The sequence below is a fragment of the Aedes albopictus genome, unplaced genomic scaffold (assembly GCF_035046485.1).
Source record: "Aedes albopictus strain Foshan unplaced genomic scaffold, AalbF5 HiC_scaffold_205, whole genome shotgun sequence".
Classification (NCBI taxonomy): domain Eukaryota; kingdom Metazoa; phylum Arthropoda; class Insecta; order Diptera; family Culicidae; genus Aedes; species Aedes albopictus.
Genome location: NW_026916986.1, coordinates 22,126 through 48,457, shown reverse-complemented (window position 1 = coordinate 48,457; position 26,332 = coordinate 22,126). Strand labels below are relative to the sequence as shown.

The 26,332-nt window shown below is 40.2% G+C and overlaps 1 long non-coding RNA gene across 1 annotated transcript; it reads right to left on the bottom strand.

Annotated features, from left to right (window-relative positions):
- Nucleotides 1-364: 364 nt before the first annotated feature.
- On the bottom strand, nt 365-25,280 carry LOC134284494 (uncharacterized). Its single transcript, XR_009995803.1, has 2 exons — nt 23,994-25,280; nt 365-1,609 (listed from the first exon to the last, which is right to left on the bottom strand). It is a non-coding gene; the product is annotated as an uncharacterized LOC134284494 (long non-coding RNA).
- Nucleotides 25,281-26,332: the final 1,052 nt, after the last annotated feature.

The following is a 26,332-nucleotide window of genomic DNA, read 5'->3' as shown; positions in this document are numbered from 1 at the left end:
TTCCTTCGGCCACGTCCTTGCCACCAACAACCGCTAGAAATTTTGTTTTACGATACAAACCCAATTGCAATAACTCATTTCCGAAAACGATACAGTTTAATAAATGAAGATCGACACCGGATCAATCACCCCCGACGAACGCGGGGCAGTAAACCGTGAAAATCGGTTTATAAATAAAAATTCGCACACTACAAGACTCAACAAGAAGAGCGCAGCGCACCTCGTGAACGGTCGTTCAGCGCCGTCAGATTGGCATTCGACTTTCTTTCTCGATTGGATTTTCTTTCCGCTAGAGTGCGAAAAAACCTCCGGCCGGCGGTGTCAAGCATGGTGGAGGAGAGGTTCTAGTTTTCGACCGGGGCGGCGTCGTCGTTTCTTGGTTTTGCAAATGGGTAAAAATACCTCGCGTTTTTCCTACGATGCACGTTCATATACAACACCTTCTCCGCTCTGCATTAAGGGGAGTAGAGTGTTTTTCCGCGCCTATCGCGCCTGATCGGCAAATTATCATCTTACGGGCTAAGCTGGTTCATAGCCTGGCCGGTGATAATTGGCTGAGCAAGGCATCGTTTATTAGATGGTTGTTGGGTGCAGTCTGATAACGATTTGCTTGTTTTTCTTTTTTTCTGCAAAATGTGTGGGTCATTAGTAAGGGAAATAGGAGTATAATAAATCCTCCATGTGCATCAGCACATTTATTTCGCATTCAAAAAGCTACAAAAGGGTTTCTGAAACGCTCTAAGACGAACTAAAAATATTTTGAACTCAGATTCCCATTTTTTTTATTTCTTCTGCATTTCTGTAGGTTCTTTCACATCTTTAGCTATGTTATGCTCATAGGCATTTTCTTTTTTTTTTCAACAATTTCATAGTTTCAGAGATACAAGTTGAGTCTAGTCTAGTCTACATATACACAGCTATTCATTGAAAGAATCCTGGAAAATAATGGCATCGACTACTCCCATAATTTTTCTTGTCATTATTAATGCTTGCCATGCATCGGAGTTACATTGCAAGCATTGAAGCGGCCAGGCCTACTGTGCAGCGTTATTGAGCATTACTGTACGAATCAGTTCCGAACTAGATTCAACTTCGAAACCGTGAAACGGAGACATCCCGTACCAACCGTTCCGTGAAAAGTGGGGTTGTTGGAATGCTACGATGGGACAAACGTATTTTGCCATGTGCCCTGGCTCTCAAGCCTTTACTCGCCCAAAGCTCTTTCAGAGATACTACCGGAAAGTCCTTAGAAGCCGGAAAACTCTGTATAGGAATCACCAAAAATATATCAAGTGAAATTACAAGTTCAGTCAGGAAGCTTTTTCGAGGATCCATCAAAGATTTTTTTTTTAATTCCTTAAACCATCGTTGGAAACGATAGAATCCCAATGCCACTTGAAGAATATAAAAAGTAACTGTGGAACTGTTAAAAAACTTATAAAGAAAGCCGCAAGTTGGATGCCACCAGACCAGACCAGAAGAATATAAACGGAAGGCAAAGCACATACAGTAGTATTTTTGGAAAAGTTCACCAAAGGTTAATACCTTGATTTAAGATTATTACCTGTGGCTGACCCTGAAGTTCTGGAAGTTGTTTGATCAATCTTACCTGTAAAGAGAAAAGATAAAATGAAGTGCATTAGAAACATTTGTGGCAATTTTGAAGTCATACATTAGATCATTAAGGCGAAACTGGAAGCATTTCCTCATTTTTTTGGTTTTTGATTTTTTATTAAATAACGAAGCAATATTTTTACAATCGGTTTTCGTGCACATGTAGAGTATGAAACAGGGAACAGGGTATCTTCTGAATTTTTTACGCTGTAGAAAATGTTTTTCGATTTTGCAGAAACCATTTTTTAGTGAAATTTTGTTCAAAAATGCTTTCTGCAGAAACGAAAAACATTTTCTCTCGCGTAAAAAAATCAGAAGATACCCTGATCCATACTCTACATGTGCACGAAAACCAATTTTGAAAATATCGCTTTGTTATTTAATAAAAAATCAAAAACCAAAAAGTGAGGAAATGGATCCAGTTTCGCCTTAAATGCTAGCTTTAAGGATATAATACATTCCGCCCTATTTTGCTTATCCTTTGACAGATACGCGTATTTGGACTACGACTTGTAATCTTCCTCAGTGTCAGTTATCCACTCCCTGACACTGGATAACTGACAGTGACGAAAATTACAAGTGGTAGTCGAAATACGCGTATCTGTCAAGGTATAAACAAAATAGGGCGGAATTAAAACGTACAAAACAGATTCTCTTTTGGGTGTTTTTGTTTTTTTTTTAAGGCGTTTGGATATGCATGTTGCCCTTTACAGGCTTGTATCAATTAGCAGGTACGTCGAAACGTATTGGGAAAAACTTGAAAATTAGAAAACATAGAATGTTGATTATTTGACAAATTAAGAGATGAAATTGTAAAAACAAATCTCGTTCTGGTGAGTGACTCCGTATTCGCTAGACCGGCGTTTTAACCAACTAAATAAGCCACAGAACAGGTAACAATTCTTCGGAATAGAAAGCTAAACTGACTCCAAGCCCACACCATGAGCACTCCTATTGTCACAATTCCATCTCTCTACATACCCATCAGCACTAAGCGGTCTTAGCGTATAGGATGTAGGTATGCGAAATGCAAGAGTATGTCTCGGTACTATAAAAGCAATTCGCTCTCGCTTGTATAATTTGAAGGCACAAGCGCGAGCGTGTTGGGAGGTTGGCATCTAAGCCACAAGGCTCTAGGGCTTTCTATTCCGCGGAATTGTTACCTGTTCTGTGGTTTAGTTGGTAAAAGCGCCGGCCCAGCGAATACGAAGTCGTGAGTTCAAATCTCACCAGAACGTGATTTTTCACATTAGGAATTTAACCAATCATTATTGTACAATGTTTTATAGTAGAAAACCTGCTTGAATATCTTATACCGAAGACGACTATTAACAAGATAGACATCTACCCTCTTGCACCATTTACTCGGGTAACTGCAGGCACACTAGCGCCGTGAACAAGGGGAATGACATATCCTTTTCTAATCTGCATTTATCCGTATTTTACCATCGCTAACCGCTGCTAACTGAGCAGCAGTTTTAAGTGCCCCACACAATGCATACGTTTGCGTGTGCGTGACAGTAATTTGACACTTTTCCCACGGGAAAACTGTAAAAAAACGTAAACCTCGATTGAACGGACGCTATGTGTCCCAGGCTTTAGACGCGGCTAACGACGGCTAGAAATGGATAAATGTGGATTTTTCCGATTAGCAAAGGAAGTATCATTCCCCCTGACCGGGAACGACTTTAGGGAACAGCATCATGAAAGAGTTTGCGTGAGATACAATAGCTTCCGTGTACGGATTTGTATGCGGGCAATCTTGTTTTAATGTCGCCTTTGACAGAGTGGGAGCTGTCTGTCTTTGTTATTAGCAGTCTTTGATAATACATAATTTGCTACGGGATTTTTTCAGATGAATGGAAATTCCCTAAACAGAAACAGTGAATGTGTGTGGCGCCTGGATTCAAAAAAAATCCTTGTCGCGAGTTAGTCGTTCGATGCGAAAGGTGAACGGTGACCGTGCGAGCAGCTGGAATCGGAAGATTCCTTGCCGAAAGCATTGCTGTTCGATGCAAAACAACAAATTTTTGTAGAACAGCTCCATTTTTAGAAATGTATGAATTAAGAAAACAGTATTTGAAGATTAGACACCCTTTTTCAAACGTCCTTTTCTACGAACGTCGTCATATTAAGTCTCCTTGCTGCCACTTTTGCACAAACAACCTTGTTTTTTATGCGACCTTGCACGAATGTTCCGAACCGTCGTGTTCGATAAATTAAAAAAAAAAAACCATAACTTGAAACATAGTGGTTTCTGCTTTTAGTGGTGTTGTGTGTACGTACACGTTGCATTACACGAACACTACCTGAGTTACTGGTTGAAAATAGTAAACAAAAATCAGCTGTTCCCGGCAAAATCAAATGGGCATATTTTCAACCAGTAGATATGCATTAGTGTTCGTGACGCCGCGCTGCGAAACCACTATATTTCAATCTCATCGCAAATTTCACAGATTTCTTTTGACATAACTGTCAAAAATATTAGATTACCGCAAAATTCTTCAGTTTTGTGTTACAGCCCAAGTAACATTTTGACGGCCAATAAGTCTTGTAGAGGTTTGGAGAACCGTCATAAAACCTTTTGTTTTGGTTTTATGATGGTTCTAAAAACATTTTCTAGTTCATTTGACTAAAAATGTAACTTGGGAGGTAACCAAAAATCCATAATGGGTCGCACACACCAGGGTGCGAAAACGTCACGTTTTCGATTCCCGCTTCTTGTACTAATGTTTAGGGAACCCAAATGCATTGTCAATAGGGGAACCCAATTGATGTTGGCAGCAAACAATCCTATTGGGTGGGAATAGGGCCCATATAGCCGAGGCGGTAAACGCACGGGTATTCAGCATGACCATGCTGAGGGTGAGGGGTTCGATTCCCGGTCGGTCCAGGATCTTTTCGTAAAGGAAATTTCCTTGACTTCCTTGGGCATAGAGTATCTTCGTGCCTGCCACACGATATACACATGCAAAATGGTCATTGGCAGAGGAAGCTCTCAGTTAATAACTGTGGAAGTGCTCATAGAACACTAAGCTGAGAAGCAGGCTTTGTCCCAGTGAGGACGTTACACCAAGAAGAAGAAGAAGAAGAAGAAGAAGAAGAAGGGATGTCATATACGTGGTCGCACATGATTTGGTAGATTCCTTGTCGGGAGTTTGTTATTCGGCGAAAAAGTAAGGGAAACTATTCCAAAACGCCAATATAAGCTAAAATGACCCAACTCATAAAATCATTCCTGAATGCGATTTGATCATTATCGTAAGTAAATAGTGTCAAAATATGCTAGCAATCCATTTTTAAAATCACTAAAATCGATAAAAATGCATTAGTTTCTTGATCTGGAGCAACATTTGAAAAGGGCTCAAGTGGTCTTGTGTCTTTTTCGAAAACGCTCTGTAGGGCCTAACAGTAGCCCACCCACGCAAATGAACACCGTTTTCCGATAGATCGATCTTTGCTCTATCTGATAACGGTCTTAGTTTTTGTGAATAAGCTGATGGGGGCTCCGGAGCGACGTTTGAATTCATTGTTTACCAATGCTTGTATGCCCTTTTCAAATGTTGCTCCAGATTTCTGCTTGAGTATCAACCAAATATTGTTTAGTTGCTGTTAAAACTTTGAAGGCCTAACAAACGAAACTTTTTTTTATCATTGAAAACAATGACAGTTTGAAAAGTGCCATCTTATCCCACATTACCCTAAACAGCGAGCGTGTGTGCGAGAAGATTCGGAAGAATTCTTGATGGGAGTTTCTTGTTCGGCATAAAAAAGTAGTCAGTAAATGATTGCGCGACTAGATTCGAAAGATTCCTTGCCGAAAGTTGATTATTAACAGCGTGCGTATGCGTGACTAGTTTGAAAGTAAACATTGTGCAAATTGTTAACAGGGTAAACGGTATGCTGGAACGAACTCACCAAATTATAAGAATTACATTTTTTTAGTCTGTATTAACGAGATTTTTAACCCTAGGCTAGTTCATCTCGGGACCCACGTTTTACTTCCCTTCCGAAGGAAGACCCCACATTTTGTGAGTATGTCGGGAGTGGGATTCGATCCCAGGTCCTCAGCGTGATAGTCAAGTGTTCTAACCACCACACCAGGTCCGCTCCACTATAAGAATTACAGTGTTATCAAGACGAAATTGTTGACTTCCATTTACGGTTGTCAGACATGCAGCAGTGGTTTTATCCAAATACACAAGCTAAAGCGAAAACGAAGACGAATTCCGACATCCCGATAGACAAAAGACAACTCATACTATCTTGAATTAGCTGCTAAAACCGTGAGGTAATAAAATGTGATGAACACCGAAGATTCCTTCGGCAAGCATTTTTCGTGGTAAAATTGTTGGATGGTGTAGCGCCACCAGCTGGCTATATTAGGTATATACAAAACAACGAGGAACGACGAGTTAAGACGGTTTTGAAAACGCAGCTCCTTGCGCGTATAGCCTACTAAGATTTCTATAATTTATAAGGACCCATATAGCAAAAGCAATAGGCGCGGGTATTCCGCATAAACATGTTAGTGGTTCGATTCCCGATCGAAGCAGGAACTTTTCGTAATGGGAATTTCATGAATTTCTTGAGAATAGCGTATCCTCGTGCCAGTCACACAATATACAAATGCAAAATGGTCATTGGCGGAGCAAGCCTTCAGTTAATAACTGCGGAAGGGCTCATAGAACACTGAGCTGAGAAGCAAGCTTCACCCAATAATGGGAACGTTAATCCAAGAAGAAGAACAAGGTCTTTGCAAATTTATCATTGTTTTTGTATTGTATTGAACATTTAAAGAGCTCATCATAACATCTTATGTGTTTCAAAAACATCGAACAAATGCAGTATAATGGATGATGAAGTGCTGAAATGCGCACATCACATGAATCCCAATCATTTAGCACTTTTTTTTGCTACTTGTACAGAACCTACATTTGCATCAAGCATCAGCATTCTGATGATTGGTTATCATGTGACTGGCATCCACAAGCAGACAGCAAATCCATCCATTGATAGATTGTCGGCGACGACCGCATTGTCACGCATTCTGCTGACACTCGCCCTATTTGGCGGCGCAGCTCAGCTCCTCCAAATTGGCTCAAATTGAATCACAATTGATCCCGGAATTGCAACGTGACTTTCCGGACCGTGAAAGGAGCGCGAATGACTCGGTCGACCTTTTCACGAAAAAGGCACATGCAAAAAAAAGGTGTCTTCCTGAAATTATGAGTTGAGATAAGCGCAGTGTATTTTTTGCACATTTCAGCAGCAAAATTGCGACGACGACGTGATAATCCAGCCACTGACTATGGTGGCAGAGAAAGTAGCTCTGTCTGTGCAACAGTTGCCTACCAGACTCTGATGAGACACACCGCCCGCCCGGTACCAACAGCAACTGATAAGGACCGTTTTTTACAGCACCCAGCCAGCGGTTACGTTTTATCGATCACGAGCGGGTTTGCTGACCATGCTGCACACCGGTTGTGGCGGGTCATTTTCCATCGAACGAACTAAAAAACAAACAAGCATGGGTATAGTCATAGCAAAAGAAGGCGCGGCGGGGTTTTCTGCTAGTCTACTGATTGTATTGGGATGGGAAAGAGAGTGTGTTTTGAAAAATACGAGCTGGATTATTCAAGAAAGCATTAACGCTTTTGTTATCACGAAATTGACGCACGTTCTGCTTCGCTCCGCAGCCAATTTGCCATTTCTAGGCTGATAAGCATGCTTCGTTATCACCAGCAATTTTCAATGTCATCTAATTCATTGACATCCAATAAATGATTTGTGATCAAACGAAATCGATCGATCAGGTAAATCGAAAGAGCATGTGTGAGATGATGCAAACCACGCAGACCAGGGATCATATCCAACGAAACTTGCGGAAACTTACTAGTCGAATAGAGAAAATAAAACAGTTTTTCGCAAGAACCAATCTCTGCGTATAAGAATAAGGATTAAAAACCATCAGTCTGTCAATCATAAATACTTACAGGAAATATCGTGTAAATTTGAGCAGGAAGTCAAGTAAATTACGAAAAGTTCTTGGACAGACCGGGAATCAAACCCGTCGCCCTCAGCATGGTCTTGCTGCTAAACCCACGCGTTTATCGCTTCGGCGCATCCGCCTGCAGCACGCGAAATTTGTTATCAATCTCATATTAGATTTTTCCATAGGTCATATTTCCATAAAATTCCCTCGTGTCATCCTGCCGAACAGCTGATATCGCTCCCCACAGCCCATCAAAGCCATCAAACAGCCAAACAACGGTAAGCCTCTATCGGCTCAGTCGTTGCTTGATTCGATTTATTGTCAGTTACCAACCGGGTGACCAGCAGCAGCAAAGCAAAGTCACAAAAAATAATCTCAAAAACAGCCAGCTGATGCAAGTAACCGAAACGACACAACAATGGGAACAAACGAGCGCTGCTACGGGCGGCTCACAGCTCGTTTCATTTTCTCTGTTGTTGTATATGGACGACAGGCACTGCTGGCTCTCTGACTTCACATCACACCCACGCCACGCCACGCGGTTCCTAGCTCTCCCTCATCGCAATCTCCTTCTAAAATCGAATCGCGAACTCTTTCCGTCGCTCGCGTCCAAGAGCTTTTGCGTGCGGATCGCGCGCGTCACCTCACACACCGGTCTCACCAAACACCAAACATAACACATCGACCGATGCGATGCGATGATCAGTCTGGTCTGGCGTGTGCGCTCTCTCCGCCATACACCAATCACCTCACAGCACCAACTATCAGCCCATCATCACGTGTTTTTGTGTTTTTGTGCTCTCTGAGGCGCGTCTCCCGCGCGATCCACTATATTAGCTGTCCCATTGCATTGTCGCATGTTCGCATTGGCTGGGCTGGACAGCCGGCGGCGGTCATCCAACGATAGAGACGCTCGCCACAGACAAACAGACATCTCACTGTGCTTGTTTGCAGTCGTTCATCTTTTCAACAGTTGATTCAAAGCTTGCATAGTTTTAAGTCATGATTGACGTTTGATCGCTAACTGCCATCTACTGAGCACTTGACGAAACACAGCGTGATTAGTAGGGTACCGAACCACTTGGGCAGTAGCCAAGTGACTTGCATTTTTGTACACATTTGTAGACGTTATAGGCAATGATTCGAGTGCCACGTCTGGCTGTCTGCGCTCTAGATTTGGAATTGCCAAGCAGTCACAGTTTCCCATAGCAGTTTAGATGCAGTGCATTACGGTCCATATCATGGTTAATACCAAATAACAGCTGTTTGGTGGAAGCACATGTGCCATGGAAGTGCAATTTTCCAGACTGGTATGGTGGTTGATGCACAATAAACATATGAGTTGCGCTTAAGCGTACATACCTAGGTAGCCACTTGATCGGTTGAACCTCTTGAACTTGTTTGTGTTATTTTGGATCGGATCGAATTTGAGATTGTTTACGATTGCAATCACCACGACACAGCAACAACAACGGGTTGACGTTATCGTCGATTGTGCTATTTTGTTCCCGCGGGTTTAGTGTTCACCGGTAAACGTAATCTAATACGATTATTTTTACAACTGAGTGCAAGTTCCATGTACTTCAGGGTTAGCGTTCGGGAAAATATGTTGATACTTTGAAAATTGTCAACCATGTTGTCAACAGTTTGGATACCATTTCCAGCAGACAAAAGTGTGTCCGATAGATTTTTAGCTTGGCTGGGAAGCGGTTTATAATCAGTGATATAAGCCTTGGAGGAATTCCTGCAGGATTTCTCACTGGAATGCATGAAGGGATTCCTGAGGAAATTTCCGGAGCAACTCCTAGAAAAATCGACGAGCGAATTCTCTGAGGATTTCTGGGAGGAATCCGTGGGGAAATACCTGGAGATATTCTTGGAGGAACTCCTGGTTTTCTTGGAGGAATCCCTCGAGGAACAACTGGAGAAGTGCATCGAGGAAGAACTGGAGAATTTCCTTAATGAATGGATCACTAAAATAACTAAAACGGCCGCTATGGAATAAAAAGATAGTTCGGCGGCCTTGTGTCTTTGACATAACTTGACTGCTGTCACAATGCTAATGTCCATATACAGTGGCACCTTTGTTTACATGTGGTAAATGCTAGATAAGTTTCAAGCTGTGGAGAATCCTTGAAACAATTCTTGTGGAATTCTCTGAAGAAATCCAATGTATCTTTGGAGTTCTTGTAAGGAATGGATTCCTGGGACTTTTTTTTTGTGTATTTTAACTTATTGCTAATTCTACACTTAAATACCTGGAGCTCTTGTTCTTGTAAGGAATGGATTCCTGAACCCTGGATGAATTCTGAAGGGAAGTGGAATAATTTGTGATGGAATTATCATAAGTAGGCTCTGGGACCATTTAGGCAGGGAGCGTATCTTGCTGCCGTCAGTCAGTAAATTTTGAAACAATTGACTTGATTTTTGGGATATGGTGAGAAGGCATGCAAACATTATATCAATAGGTTTGAAATTGATGAAAGCAGGAAGGGCCCAAAATAGACTCCCCTGCCCAAATGGTCCCAGACCCAATTCCTGGAGAAATTTTTCATCCTTGAAGAAATCCTGTCCCTATAGGAATATCTGGAAGAAACCTAATGTGGACTTCGATAAAATGTCAACACCCTACAACAAAGTGGATTTCTAGCAGATTTTTACACTTCTTTTCACTTGGATGATTTTGTCATAAATAAAATTGACAATTTTGTATCTGTGCACTAATTTAACCTTTCGACGCACCTCAGGGCCACCTGGTGACCGGTGTTCTTAATAATAACTATATTAACAGAAACGCTAGCCCAGAATTTCTCGAGACATACCAGATGAAATTCATAAAAAGATGTTTTGTAAAAATTTCGAATCTGATATCTCTAACACACACACACATGGTGCTAAGATATTCATTTAGTACCGTCTTACCCCGCCTATTCGACACTCTTTACGACACTTTTTAATTCGTATTCTGCTATTCGGCATTTATCAAATAGGAAAATGATCAAATGTCACAGCGTTGTACAGTACACTATAAAAGCGAAACGATCCGATATTGTGCTTATACCCGTACTCGCAGTAGCTCCTCTTGCAGCTGCTACTTTCGGAAGTTCAGAGTTGGTGCTATTCGAACCCTGAACCGCCTGGCGATCAACCGGAATGAACTCCGGACATCTTCTTGTAGTCTATTCGTCAATCGAGGTACTGTACCATATAAGCGTACGCTTCGTTTCGATTTCAAAGGTAATTTATTCAGTTCCGCCATAACTAACATGGGTCCATTTGGGGACCATTGACAGGAGACCTATTTCGGGCATTTGCTGCTACACTCAGTCAATTTAACACCAATTGACTTCAATTTTCGAACATGGCTTGATACTGTACGTATCTCATCGTGTCACAAAAATCAAGTCAATAGGTTCAAAATTTACTGTGATATAGAAGCAAGTGGTCACCCTGCCTAAATGGTCTCTAGATATTTACTATCAAGATATTGATCATCCAGATATTCACATTTTTGCCTGAATATTGACTTCAAAATGCTGCAAAATACCAGAGATTTTACTGGGAACTTGTCCATGGATTCTCCCAACATTGAAAAACAATTTCATTTGGTAAACTTTTTTGGGTCTCTAGTTAGCCTAGTGGTGAAGGCTATGGATCGCCAATCCGGAGACGGCGGGTTCGATTCCCGTTCCGGTCGGGAAAATTTTCTCGACTTCCTGGGCATAGTGTGTCATTGTAATTGCCTCACAATATACAAATTCATGCAATGGCAGGCAAAGGAAGCCCTTCAATTAACACTTATGTGGCCGGCAGGGTACCCGGGTACCTTTTTCAATTTCAAATCTCGATATTTTAATGGTTATTGAGACTAGGATGTTGGAACTCTGTTAGATCATAGAACTCGTGAATATACATCTATTACTGGGGTGGACCAAATTTTAAAGTGAGGAGGGGCAGGGGGGGGGGGGGCTCCTGCATTTTTTTATTACGTGGAAGGCCGGCAGGGTACCCGGGTACCCACGAAATTGAAATGATCATATCTCCGTCAATTTTTCATCGATTTTGGAAATTTTTAGCTCATTCAATTCAGAAACTCATCATCTATCGGGAAAATATTTGGTTAGACCGATCTAATCACCGTGGTTTTTGGAAAATCCATATTTTTGGGAGCATGTCCTGATACCATATTGAAACCCACATTGTTAAGGCTAGGATACCTTAAAGTGTTTATGGTCAACCATGGCCTCACGGGAAGCGTGTTCCGAAATCACAGTTTCAAAGTCAACACGTTTTATGATTCCCTGCCGGTCAGATACAATATGCCAAAGCAATTTTACGATGCTTGGTACCGAAATTGCTACTAACCTAACGAAAATCCCGTATATTCTATTGTATAAAAACACGGATCCGGAAATCCGGATTTTCCGGTACCTATGGTGATCGACCGGTCTAACCAAATACGATTTCGATAGATAAGATTTCTGAGTTGAATGAGGCAAAAACTTTTGAAATCGGTGGAAAAATCGCTGAGATATGATCATTTCCATTGCGTGGGTACCCGGGTACCCTGCCGGCCTTCTACGGGTGTTTTTTTTTGCTGGCCACACTACGGTTAATAACTGTGGAAGTGCGCAAAGAACACTAAGTTGAAGCTAGACAGGCCAAGTCCCAGTGGGGACGTAGAGCCATAAAGAAGAAGAAGAAGAATAAGAAGAAGAATAAGAAGAAGAAGAAGACGAAGAAGAAGAAGAAGAAGAAGAAGAAGAAGAAGAAGAAGGTAAACTTTTAACCCTCCTAAGATGTTAGGTTTTTCGCACCACGATGGCGTGATGCACATTCAGCGTGCCTATCTGGGTCATATTGACCCCAACATCATACTAGGGTAAATGTTTCATTACAAATCCAAATCATTTTCATCTTGTGCATTCCGCTAAGAGTGTACTCAAAAAATTTATGAGAAATCTCTTTGGGGATCATCAGACGGAAAAAATCTAGAGTTTCACTAAGAAAGTCGCCAGAATTCCTCCCGGAATTTCTATGTTTTTGTTCTCAATCGTCAACATTTTTTTTATGATTTGGTCCCAAATTCTCAATGATATTTTTGGTCCGAAATAACATCTGCAGGGTTACTGAAAACTTCTCATGGTATTTCAAGGATTTCAAGGAGTGCACTTAATGACTTCATCAAAAAAATTGCTAGACGTCTGCTTTCAAATGCTTCCTAACAAGACCTTAAAAAAAATACTGAAAATTTCTGCGTTCTGGCTAAGACGCGATAAGAAATTTCTACATGAATTCAGAAATCCATATTTATTATCAAAATAAAGACCAAATTTCATTAAAAAAACACAAAACAAAGGATATGAAAATCTTATGCAATTTGTTAAAAAAAAAAAAAGAAATGAATACATAGGTGTTTTTCTACGTTAAATGATGTTTCTTGAAAATTTCTGATATTCTATTTAATCCAACATTCTTGCTTGAAAATCCGAATATAAAAATCTGTCTCAGACCCGCGATTATGTTTTTGCTAATTTAAATACACAGATTTTTTTTGAAAAAAAAGGAAAAAATGACAAACTCAATTGATTTTACCAGAATTATTCATTACTTTACTAAAGGTTTCATCTGTAGTTTAAACAAAGTATTATAAAAAATCAGTAAACATCAGAGTATTAGGCGAACCTTAGACATGGAGAACTACCAGGAGGAGAACCTGAATAAATCTTTCAATGAGTTGTCAAATTCTCAGGAAAAAACCTAATGGGATCACTGAGTGTAATTATGCAGGAATCTCTGGAGGAATTCCTGCAGGAATATCTGGAGGAATACCCGATGAAAACTCGGGAACATGTCAGCAAGAATTTCCAATGGAATTCATGGAATAATTCTTTTCGGTATTCCTGGAGCAGTTGAAGAAATTCCTGAATAAATGTCTGTAAAAAAATGTAGAGAACCATTGGAAAAATTGCTGGAAGAAGATTTCTTGAAGGAATCCCTGAAAAAGTTTCTTAAGGAATCTCTAGAGGATTTTCTAAAACAAATCCCTAAAGCGTTTTATGAAGAAATCCCTGCAGGAATCCATGGAAGGATTTTAAAAGAAACATTTGTTGAAACTTTGGATGAAATCAATGGCAGATTTTCTAACGGAATTCCTACAACTTCTGAAATTATTCCAATTTTTTTTATTTTTTTGAGGAATTTATAAGAATAAAACATTTTCTAAAGGAATTCAAGCAGAAACTTATGGAGCAATTTCTAATGAACATGGAACAATTTCGGAAGAAATCTATGGAAGGCTTTCTAAGCAATATGATAGATTTTTTCTTTCTAAAGGAATCTGTAGAAGACTTTCTGAAGGAAACTTTGGTCGAATTTCTAAAATAATTTATAGAGACTTTGCTAAAAAAAAATAATCCTGGAAGAATTACTGAAAGATAACTCAGAGGCATTTATGAAGGAATCGCTGGAGGAATTTCTAAAAGAATATCTGCAGGAGTTTCTATAGGAATCCATAGAAGATCCTTGTTCCTAATCCGTAATCCTCTAAGACATTTTTGCATGGATCTCTATAAGGATTTCTCAAGAATCTTTAGAAATTCTTTCGGGGATACGACTGAGGTTATGTACTATTGCGGTTTGGCCTCGCAGTCTTAAAAGGAATGGAAAATACTAGTTTTTGATTATTTCCGACGTTTCTTTCCGTTTGGGACCTTTTCCAAGGGTTCAATCTTTAAGGTTTTCTGGTCAAGAAACAATTTTGCTAAACTGTCATAAGTTCGTCTTGGTTTAGTTTTAGTCCGATTGAATATGGACCAGAAATAGAAGTATCCATCCCGAATCTGTGGAGGAATTTCTAAAGGAATCCTTGAAGAAAATTATCTCTGAAAAGTTTTTTGAAAGGATATCTGCAGAAGTTTCTATGTAAGATTATCCGTTAAAATCTTTGGAGAAATATCCGGAGACAAGCCCGTGCACAAGGGAGGGGTTTTGGGGGTTAAACTCCTGCCATTAAAGATGTTCCATGCACTAGGCGCTCCTCCGCCTTTTGCCAGAATTAGAAAACACCCCTTCCTTGTCGCCATTTCTGAGCACTGGCCTGTCCGGAGGAATCCTTTGAAAAATTTCTCAATACATTTCAAGATAACTTCCTGGGAGACTTTCAATCTCTAAAAGAATTGTTGATTTGATTTTTTTAAGGATTCCTGAAGAAGTTTCCGTAAGAATTTCAGGAAAAATTCTTTGTCAAAGAAATTCATTAAAGAATTTCCGAAAGAATTTTTATAAGATTTTATGAAGGAAACCTAGCAAGAAGTTCTGAAGAAAACCAGGTGACATTTATGAAGGATTCCGAGATTATTTAATTTACTTTGAGGAAAAAAACAATAAAAACTCACTGATAGTTTTTTGGGTAAATACAAATTGAATAGTTTCTGCTAGATTTACAAGCGTTTAAGTCCAAATATAAATAAAGTTCTCTCCAACAATTGTATGAACTGGCAGAGTATCATCTGAATATTTCCCATTTAAAATACTTTTTGTCAATACTGTAACATATTTGAATGAATGCGACGAAATTCCTCGGAAGTAACCTCAAATCTTTTCCCAATGAGAATGTTAAGGAATTATCAGAAAAAAAAAAACACTCACTAGAATGGCGAAGGCATAATGATTTTGCTTTGTGTATTTAAAAAAAAACTGAAATTGTTTCTCAAAACAAAATACCTAGAAGATACATTGCCAAGTAATATCATGGTAAATATTTGATAAATCAGAAGAACATTGAAACACATGATCAATCTTGGATACATTAAACAGTGAAATCTTGATAACGATCATCCTGTTTCCTCATAGGCTTTTCGGCGCCCCTTTGAAGCTGGCGCCGTTGGCGGGGGCCAATCTGGCCAACCGCACACTACGGCTCTGGTTATATGTATTTAAATCATGCTTGAAAATCACTAACAACACCACGCATCTCGGAAAGTTTGGAATCCATAAATTATTCAAAAGAATGTGTGTCTAAAAATAGCCTATCTGTATTCCATTAACTTAGTTAATGTTGCTTTCAACCTATGCAAGTCATGTAGATCTTGCAACCGTGCAAGATAAAGCTATTTCCCGGTGCATCTTACAATGTTTTTCCCGGTTTCCCGGATTGATGGGCACTCTGGGATCATGCACAGTTTTGAAAAGCACAACAAAATCTAATCACTAAACCTACCAAAATAGCATAAAACACTCAAAAGAACGAATTTATGAAATATTTTTCGAAAACCTTAACATTAATGAACACTGCGTTTTAACTTGTTGTTGTTTACGTTGAAAAATCACTCATATTAATTCTAATCTGGTTCATCCGATTTTTTTCTACTGGGCAAGGTCAGTATGAACATGAGTTACATGGGGTTCCGGGTCATTTGGCCGAACGCCATTTTGCCGAATGCCGTTTGGCCGAATGCCATTTGGTCGAAAGGGTCATTTGGCCGTAAGGGTCGTTTGGCCGAATGTCGTTGGCCGAATCATGATCAAAAGAATTCAGAAAAAGTTTTTGACATTCTAACTGCCAATATGATTATCAGAAGTATTTCTTTCTAGTTTTTATATTCAGGGACAATGTCCGACAATGGCCGGACACCGTTACATGGTTTACTACTTTTTTGGTTTGGTGACATACCTCTGAAGTTTGTATGCAAACTTGATGTTGAGTTCCAAGATGTTTCACCTTAACGTGATAAAGAAACTCTTTCATTCAAAACCACCAAAGCAAGCAATTATGTCCACTTTCACCGGGTCACTTTGGGGCGAACCACCATAGCCCTTGTACGAGCCTAAAGTAAATGCGTTTTCGCACAAAAACTTATTCCAACCAGTCAAGTCAGTGGCGGTCCGTCAGCGAAGCCCAAAAGGTAAATTTTCTTTCCAATTTGGTCTTCCGCCGAATTGCTGGCAGTTTGCAGCAAAGCCCAACATCATGGTCCGATCACGATCGGCTGACGTTGTTATAGTATCCCCGGTACCTACCACATCCACAGAGGTTGGGGAGGGAAAACCGCGCGAGATGGTCGAAGTAGAAACGTGCGCGAATCGGCCGATGTTGGCTGCTCTCTTTTGCTCGTTTTTTCGCGTTCGACTTTTCTCGTGCCAGACATTTTCCTTTCGTCGTTGTGATGGTCTTCGACATCGACCCTTTTTTTGCAACGTAACAATAAGGTATTCACGCGATACTTCAGTATCAAGGTGGAAGGGGAGAGAGGCTCAAAATGCTACAGGTATTTTCCAGGTATTGATGTGGTTGAAAACCATGTTTTAAGAGAAAAAAGTTGTCTAAATTGGTTTTTGACTTTACCGGGCTAAATCCTCAGAAAGCTCGGTAGAAATCTGTAAACTGCGATAGAACTTCTTTGAGAAGCTGTAAAGGTTTTCAGAAATAAGTCTAAGATGCAGTGTGGTAAACCGTGCATCGTGAAGGGATACATTTTGTTCATTTTCCCCCACTGCACAAGTAATGCATCGAGTTGTTGCTGCTCTACACTGATCATGACTGGCTACGACTGCTTCAACTGATGGCCATCACCTCCATGCTATTCCCTGGAGACAAGTACCTACACACCGAAAAATGTGTGACGTGGTAGCCAATTGAATGTGCCAGCATCAGATGCTACCAGTTTAGAAGGTTCAGGAAATGCAGAACTTATACGTAGTCCTTAGTATGAATAATTGTAGTTCAAAATTCAATGATCTACGACCACTTTGGAGGAAAATGTGTCGTTTTTTGAATTCTGCGACCAGTTAGTGTAAATCACCAGTGATAGATACACTGTGCAAACCCTCGATTGTTTCTTCTAAATGAATCAAGATGTATGCACTTGATGCTTCAATCCCAGTATGGGCTGGAAGGTTTCGGCGAAAATGACGGCCGGCGAGTTCCCTCCATCGCTCCATCATTCGCGATCGAGAGAAAAATGCAACTTGGTGGAACTTTTCCACACGGTTCACACCGGTTTTTTTTAAGAGTGAGATACGCCGGTAGAAATATAACATAACATAGCCCATAAGCAAGTGGCGTGGCGTGCACGATGCGTCTATCGGTTAGTAGCATTTCGAATTGAAGAGGTGCAGTTCAACGCAACGGCGGAATAAGATAGATAGATGCATGTAGGTTGGGAGACTTTGAATAGCTGCTATAAACGAAAACGAGAAGCGTACTTGCGTTGCACCTGAATCAACGCGATGTTACCTAACAGGGGGAGTTGGATTTCAAGTTTTTATTTAGCTTAGTGTGTTTAGCAAAAAAAACTGTCTCCGATTATAAGATCAGTTTCTGCGAAACATGATGCAAACTTATATGTAGTTTGTTATCAACTTGATGGTAGACATAATTCAGGTGTGAATGGGACGCTTATTTCTCTGACAGTGCGACACATTTTTAGTAAGAAAAGTTTCCGCGAATTCTAAAAAAAAAGTTTATTGCGAAGATTTTACGTGAAGAATTGAGTAGGTCATGAAAATACTGCTTCTTTATTATTCCTGAAGCTGTCAAGTCAACGTGGGCTACGAGCAAGAACCCGTAGCAAAATTCTTAACTACTTCCCGGATAAAAAATACCATTCATTACATGGTAAATATTATTAACATATGACTATAAAACCAGTCACAATAAAACACATAAAACACATTGTAGATATACTGTTACTTTTTACAATAGAAATCAAGCCCATATAGTTCGTACAATAAGTGAACATTAGCTTTATTAGTGACTTATTGATTCGATTGTTTTTCAATAGTTCTATAATAATTTAAAGTTACTATCAGTAAACATTAATTTAAGTTGTTTTTATATAGTTGCAAAAGTGAATGCAAAGTTCTCATGGACTTTTTATTAAAAAAGAGTTTATTTCTCAATTACACTTAAAAACAATTCGTAACAAATAAATAGCAATAAATATTATTGTTGCTTGTATAGTCAAATACAAAATCACTTGACATATTTTTTATAGTTTTCGTTTTAAATTTGAGTACAGTAGATGTTTCGGTTTTCGAATGTTATTCGCCAAAACTTCAACGACTGACAGACGTCAAGACGTGTTGGCAGAGGAAGCTTTCAATGAATAACTGAGGAAGTACTTATAGAAAACTAGCTGAAAAGCAGGTTTAAGCCAAGTGAGGACGTTACGACAAGGAAAAAAAGATGAACAATGATTTTTCTAATGTTTTCCAATAAATTAAAGGAATCTAGTAAATAGTAAACTACCATTGAAAACAATACAAATTCAATTTGTTTAATGGGGTCAATTGAACCGATGTTAAAATAAACATGCAATAATATTTGTTGTTATGTAAACAGATTTCGCCTTTGAAAAACCAAAGAATTCATATTTCTCGGTAACATTTTTTTTCGGCATTTACAGATACTAATGGCCACATGAATTGTAAACGATTTATGGTATGGATCATACGACCTGAGGTCTGACTTGTGATATTTGGCAGTTATTTGAAAAGATTGATGATAGATCTTATCAACAGCTGCCAAGCAACACATACCAGACAGACATCAGAGTGTTTGACTCTTATCATAACCGAGATGAACTAGCCTAGGGTTAAAAATCTCGTTAATACAGACAAAAAAAAAATCTTATCATAAAATGTGCATATCATTCTGGCGGTCGTTAGTTCTCGTAAATGCTGGATATAAATGTTAGCGGGAAATATAAATTGTATGGGTTTTCAAAAGCGAAAACTGCTTACAAAAAACAACAAGTATTATTGTATTTTTATTGTAACAATGATTCATTTGGCGCCATTTAATTAATTGTATTTGTATTGTAAGAACAATGAAAAAACATTAAAATATATTGTTTTCATTTGAAAATTGCCCTAAAAATGTCTCATAAAAACACAATACATTTTATTGTTTTTCGCGTAAAAGTGTATGAAAATTTTTTCAAAATTTTATGGTTAAGATACATAACGACCACCATTTTTTATTGTAAAAGTGCAATTTACCATTCGCCGAATGGTATAGAACAATAGGGGTGATGGTGAGTGTGCCGTGTAAATTACAATACGTTTAATGGTGAATATTTTTCGAAAAAATGGTGTTGTAACAATAAAATTTATCGTATTTTTATGACATTTTTTATCAGGGTTGTCTGCGGAACTACTTTTGAACAGTTGGAGATTATAGAGGGACGAAACTCTCAGAACATCAGTAGACTAAATTGAGTGTAGATCAGTAAAAGTCCAGAGTGCGGTGATTGATGACAGAAAATTCCGGAGGTGTATAAGTGGTGAATAAAGCAAACAAGTTGTTTCTGAAGGAATGCGATCAAATTGTCTTTTCTTTTATCGGATAGTATTGGATCGTAGATCGGATCAGAAACTAGGGAAATCGGAAAATCTCGCCAGGTAAGTAAGAGGTATGCCTAATTTTTGGATAAAAATGGGACCGTGGTAAGTTTTTAGCTGTAACTGAGTAGAAAAACAAAAAAAAAACTCATCGATTTCTAAGTAGGAATATCTCAGTGAATGAGTACCTTCTGGGTGCAGATGAGAATCTAACCAGGGATGGCAATGATGTCTCACCTAAGACAGGGAGACGCCAAGACCTAAGAAAGGGGGAGACAAAAGCAATCTGGTCGAGGCCTAGGAGAGGGAGACGCCAAAACGTTGGATGAGAATCTGTCTGGGGCTGACAATAACGCCTCGCCTAAGAATGGGAGACGCCAAAGTGGCTGGTGAGAATCTGTCTGGGGCTAGCAATTATGTCTCGCCCAAGAAAGAGAGACACCACAGCAGCAGATGAGAATCTGAAGGGGCTGACAATGATGTCTTGCCTAACAGAGGGAGACGCCAAAGCAGCAGATGAGAGTCTGGCAGGGACTGACAATAATGTCGATCGGGGTCAGGGCTGGTAATAATGTCACGCCTAAGAAAGGGAGACGTCGAAGCGGCAGATAAAAATCTAATCCGGACTGGCGATAACGCCTCACATAGGCGAGGAAGACGCCAAAACAACAAATATGAATCTTGTCGGTTCTGGCAATGATTTCTCGCCTAATAAAGGAAAACGCCAAAGAGGCAGATGAGAATCTGGCCGAGGCTGACAATAATGTCTCACCTAAGAGAGGGAGACGCCATAGCGGCTGATTAGAATCTGATTGGGGCTGGCAATATCTTGTGGAAAACACCAAAGTTGAAGATGAGATTCTGGTCTGCTGGGAATGTTAATGTATCGCCCAAGAGAGGGAGATGTCAACACCAAAATGTGTCGCCTTAGAAAGGGGGACACCAAAGCGGGTTATGAGAATTTGGCTGGAGCTGGCAATAATGCATCATCGTAGAAAGGGAGACACCGTAGCGGCAGAAGAGAATCTTGCCGGGACTGGCAAAAAATCTCGTCTAATAAAAAAGACGCCAAGGAATCGCAAATAAGAATCTGACCGGAATTAGCATCCAGAGTAAAGCCTGGAGCAGTGCTGAAAAATTCATTTCGTCTTTTCCAAATTCAATCACCTACAGCTCATTTATGAAGCTGAACCTGAGAATATGGTATATGGTAAACTTGTGCGGCTAGACCAGTTCTTCAAGAAAGTCACGGAAAACCCGCTTTTTTTCGAATATTTAATGTAAATGTCACGGACTACATTTGAAAAATGCCAAATGATATTCACCGTGAATATCATTCGCATTTTTCGAAGGAAGTCCGTGACATTTACATTATATATTCGAAAAATAGCGGTTTTTCCGTGACTTTCTTGCAGAACTGGTCTAGCTGCACAAGTTTTCCATATACCATATTCTCAGGTTCAGCATCTAAAATGAGCTGTAGGTGATTGAATTTGGATATCACGAAATGAATTTTTCAGCACTGGCCTGGAGCACATAGCGTCCGTTCCGTCGAGGTTTGCGTTTTTTTGACAGTTTTCCCATGGGAAATGTGTCAAACTACTGTCACGCACACGCAAACGTATGCATTGTGTGGGGCACTTAACATTTTCTACTTAAGTAGACTAAAAAAGGGTCTTAGATCTATCATAAAACCATATTAAAAGGTATTAGGTATATGACGGTTCACAAAACCTCAGCAAGACTTATTAACCATCATAATGTTACTTGTGATATTGATTTTTTTGTCTTTATTTAAGGACAAACGTCTTGAAATTCCGCTTCAACAGTGCATCAGAATTTCAAACGCACAAATCTCAAGAAGCAAGCTTCACACAACAGTTCATTTTATTATTCTGATCTTCCTCACTTGTAATAAGCTTAAAATAAGAAGATCAGGTGCGCTGGTTTTGCTTACAAAGATATTTGTGCTCTCAAAATCGTGAGTAGGTGCCAAAATCGGCCATTACGGCGGCCATTTTGGGATTCCAACAAGTCTGTCCTTAGGAGGTTTTCAGCTTGAGAACTGATTCGCCTCCTAGTGATATTTATTTTAAAAACAGTTCTAGAGCACCAAAAACGATGTGATTTTGGATTTTGTTCAATTTTTGACTGGAGATTTAGATTTACAGTAATTCAAACAACAGCCACTTTGAAGTTCCGGTATCATCAATAAAACTACATATTCTGAATCTGTATTAAAAACTGAAGTGAACTCCAAATTTTCATTATAGACATTAATCCGGGAAGTATTTAAAAAATCAATTTATATGGTGGTAGAACCAACACTTGGCAAATTTTGTGCTGAATGAACTGTTTAGCAGTTGGTCACTTATCAATGAGTGGGATTAAAAGCAAACGTCTTAGAACCCCTGTTCTACATAGCATCAGAGCTTCATATGCACAGATCTCAAGAAGGAAACTTCTAGCAGAAGTTATTTTTTTTTATTTTGCTCTTGCTTACTTGTAAGTATTTTAAAATAAGAGGTGCTGGTTTAGTTTTTCATGAGATTTGTGCACCAAAAATCGTGAGTAGGTGCAAAAGTCGGCCATCGTGGTGACCATCTTGGTACTCTTATGAGCTTGTCCTTAAACAATTCTTAAAAATTCGTCTGGAAACAATACGCATTGTTTCTTTAGATGTTTCTTGATGTTTGACCCATTAAAATTAAATTAAATTTTGCCTTAACACGTACAAGTTTGCGTTTTAATAATGCGAGTTTCGCATTGAAGATTGCATCACAAATTTTGATGTTACTTGTTGAAACTAAAATACCTATATTATAAGTCAAAAGAGTCAAAATGGTAGTGAAAATTAGTATGCAAGAGCATCACTTTAAATTGCCTTTCGTCAGTATTTCATGGAGTCAAAACTGGGCGGACGGGACGGTCAGGGAAATATCCGCCATTGCTCTGTTGCTACTAAGATGGTAATCTCAGATTCTACTTCATATTTTGCAACAAAAACCTATCACTGTGTATGCTCACTTGCAGTGCATATGCTGATTGTTTTTCAGCATCTTCAGTGCGATAGAACTCGAGATTACCATCTTTAAAATCGCGAGGCAAATTGTTAGAAAGAGAGGCAAGATAGGAAAAATAACACGGCGTCCCGTTTCACCTTAACTGACTGAACTGTCATTATTTTCGCGACAAAAAATCATTCAAACTCATTTCGTTTGTTCGATTCCTCTGCTTTAAACTTAATTATTAAACACGTGTCCAACGCAGTCTCCCCTACTTGAAATCCGGAGCTTTGATTCCCCCTTTGCTTGGCATGACGTTATTCAAGCCGGAGTTTCCCTCTTTCCCTCCCATCGTGCCCACCCGGCCCGGTTCCCCTTGAACAACAGCTGCTGCTGCTGCTGCAGGTATTCATCCAACCGTGTTTCGATGTCGGTGTGCAGCCAGTGCAAAATTTTAATAGCCCCCTGGTTCACCGTCGACGTCGTCGCCAAAAAGTTTTGCCAATCCATAAAAATGGCCATCCAGCCAGCCAGCCAGCCAGCCAGCTAACCAACTAGGTAACCAGTCGAGCCGAAAGTTCTCCCGCAAAATGCACACTTGTAGTGGTGAGAAACGGAGTTTCAGCCGCTTTCATCCGGCTATATTTGTATGTATTTATCTTATTGCCGTTTGGGTTTTTGCAAAATTTCGTTTCAGAACGGATTTTTTTTCGGTTCATTCATTCATCACTGAGCTGCCCTAATACCACTCTGAAACACACGACATCTTTCTGGCTCTGAAGTTTTGTTCGGTAATGGTAGTTGGATGGTGTTTTACGTAATTTGGTAGAATAGCATTATTTTTGGCCAAAGCACGCACGCAACAGTCAGAAAACCACCGCGGTTCTACGATAAGCGGATGGAGGAGGGTTAGATATAGCAACCACCCCTTTCACGGTCTCATTTTTTATAAGCACCTGGATAATTGCTAGGTACTTGCGGCACTAGGCAAGTCACGTACACCGTTGGTTTTCTCATGACATTGAATCACTCACCTTTCTTCCAAAAAGTAGATAGGTTAAACTGGAACGAAACTGCTCCAAAAGATCCGTCTACTCGAAGACACTATTTTTTCTACCAAATCTGATTGCAGATAATTCACACTTGCTCCAACTCTTCACCGTTTTTCACCTCAGCAACAAGATTAGAAATCTGCAAAATAATCTTCTTCTTCTTCTTGGTAATCACTCCTCTCACACGATTGCACTTCTCGTCTTCGAGACTCACACTGAACGGGTGCGGGGGAAGTTACTCCCGGTGTATGGGGTTAGCGACAATCCGACAGGAATCGGTTTCAAACCATTCCGGGACAACCTCTCGATTCGTACTGATCCGTTAGAATGGGGCGCTATTGTGCTTTATAACAACTCGCCGTATGCGCGAGAGTCGCTCTCTTGCTCTCGCGCGCTCGTTTGATTGACCACCCGTTCGGAAGCAAGCTAGATTTGCGAGCGATTAGCAGAACACTTCGCACACCGGTCGATTCTGAGACACCCTTCGCCGGCTTTCCGCACCACTGATAATGCACTTCTTCGCAGCACCCGTCACCACTGCTCGAGTCGAACTGATAACACAGCGGATGACGTTGTCTCACTTTTTCCAGCGAGCGAGCCGCAGCCGCAACGTGATAAGAGATCAAACCGAAAAGCGGACGGTTCTCCCCGGCTTCGGTGCTGCGCGAATCGTAATGACCCGTGACCCCTAAACAGCACTCACCTTCTTTCCTGGCGTCGTCGCCGTCGAAGCAGGCTGCGCGGATGATGATGGCAACGTGTTCCCTGTCCTCGCTCGTCACGTACACCAACCAACAACGGTGTGGACACTACAGGCTGCAGTGGCTGGCTGGAAGGTCAGTCGACGATGGAACACGGCTCCAAACGGGGCAAGAGATAGAAGCCGTCCGTCCTAGTTAGAGGGCGCGTCCCGTGACGATGGTGTGCTAAGCTGCCGGCTGCCAACTAGTGACTGATCGGCAGTTGGAAATTTGCAGTTTTCCCCTTATTCGCAGTCGCCGCAAATGCTTTCGTTGTGCTTTCAGAGAAGCTGCTACATAGCTCGCGGTGCTCGTACGATTTTGTTCCTTTCTCCGCGGCTACTCGGCGACGACCGTGTGCTCTGCTACGCGTGGAATGGGTTGTTGGGAATAGTTTTTTGGGTTTATTGTATTGGATATCGTTGGGGAGTATCGTTATCGGTATCTCACGTGCGCTAAGGGCATTGGCGTAGCTTCAGAACCCTTCTAGTCGACCGAAAACTTTCATAGGGAATCGCGCCACTTGGGCGGTGGCTTCTATTTTCGTCTGTTTTCCGCTATAACTTAGTCAAATTTGAACCAATTGACACAATTTTTGGAATGCGGTGAAATAGGTGTAGTATCTACCCGTGTACAACATTTCAAGTCAATTGGTTCAAAATTGACTGAGTTCTAGTGTAAAACAGACGAATACAGAAGCCACCGCCCAAGTGGCGTGATACCCTAACTTTATACATATCTGGGATAACGAAAACATGAAATCAGCGCAGCGCTTTAAAGACGAACGGTAGTTATAGTAAACTCCATTTAACGTGCATAAATTTGTAAGTAAATATAGCCTGTAGAAATACGGCTGTAACTCTGCAATGGAATTGCTCAAATTCGACCTGGAAAAATTTAAAGATGCGATCATTTCACCTGCTAAGTTTCCTGTAAATCGATGCAGTACTTTTGTTACAGCAATTAAACAATACAGTGTGCGTATATTAATATTGTACAATACCTAGTTTAGCCTAATGGCTGAAATTTTGAACGCAAAAAAAAAATCGATGCACTTTCAATAATTTGATAGTCAAAACATGTACATGTAATTTTGATGTACATACTATCGAGGGCGCTCCTGTATGTGATGTGATAAAAAGCCACCACCAGTGCAGGTCTTACCATGTCGTACGGTACCTCTTAACAAAATGTTAAGATTTCCGTCTGGTGGTTTGTTCCCAAAGGGTGCGTCAAACACATTGCAGACTGTTGGAGCAGATCTAAACGTCAATCATCGCAATCCGAAAATTGTAATGATTGCGAAAATCTTCTCCGCGATTTGGGCCTGGTAACCACGCACGACTCCATCCTCTAGTCTAAAAAAAGTTTAATACCCTCCCGATAACCCTCCTCCCATACACTCAGAATATTCTTTCGTTAAACCTCAACGAATATCTTTCGTAAAACTAGTTTTCGTAAATTGAAAGCAATTTGAGTATAATGTACGGTCCTTTCGTACCACCATAATGAAACAATACAAATGAAGTAGTATCATGTACGAAATCACGAATCCGACAGGCGGCCAACTTGCTCATTCGT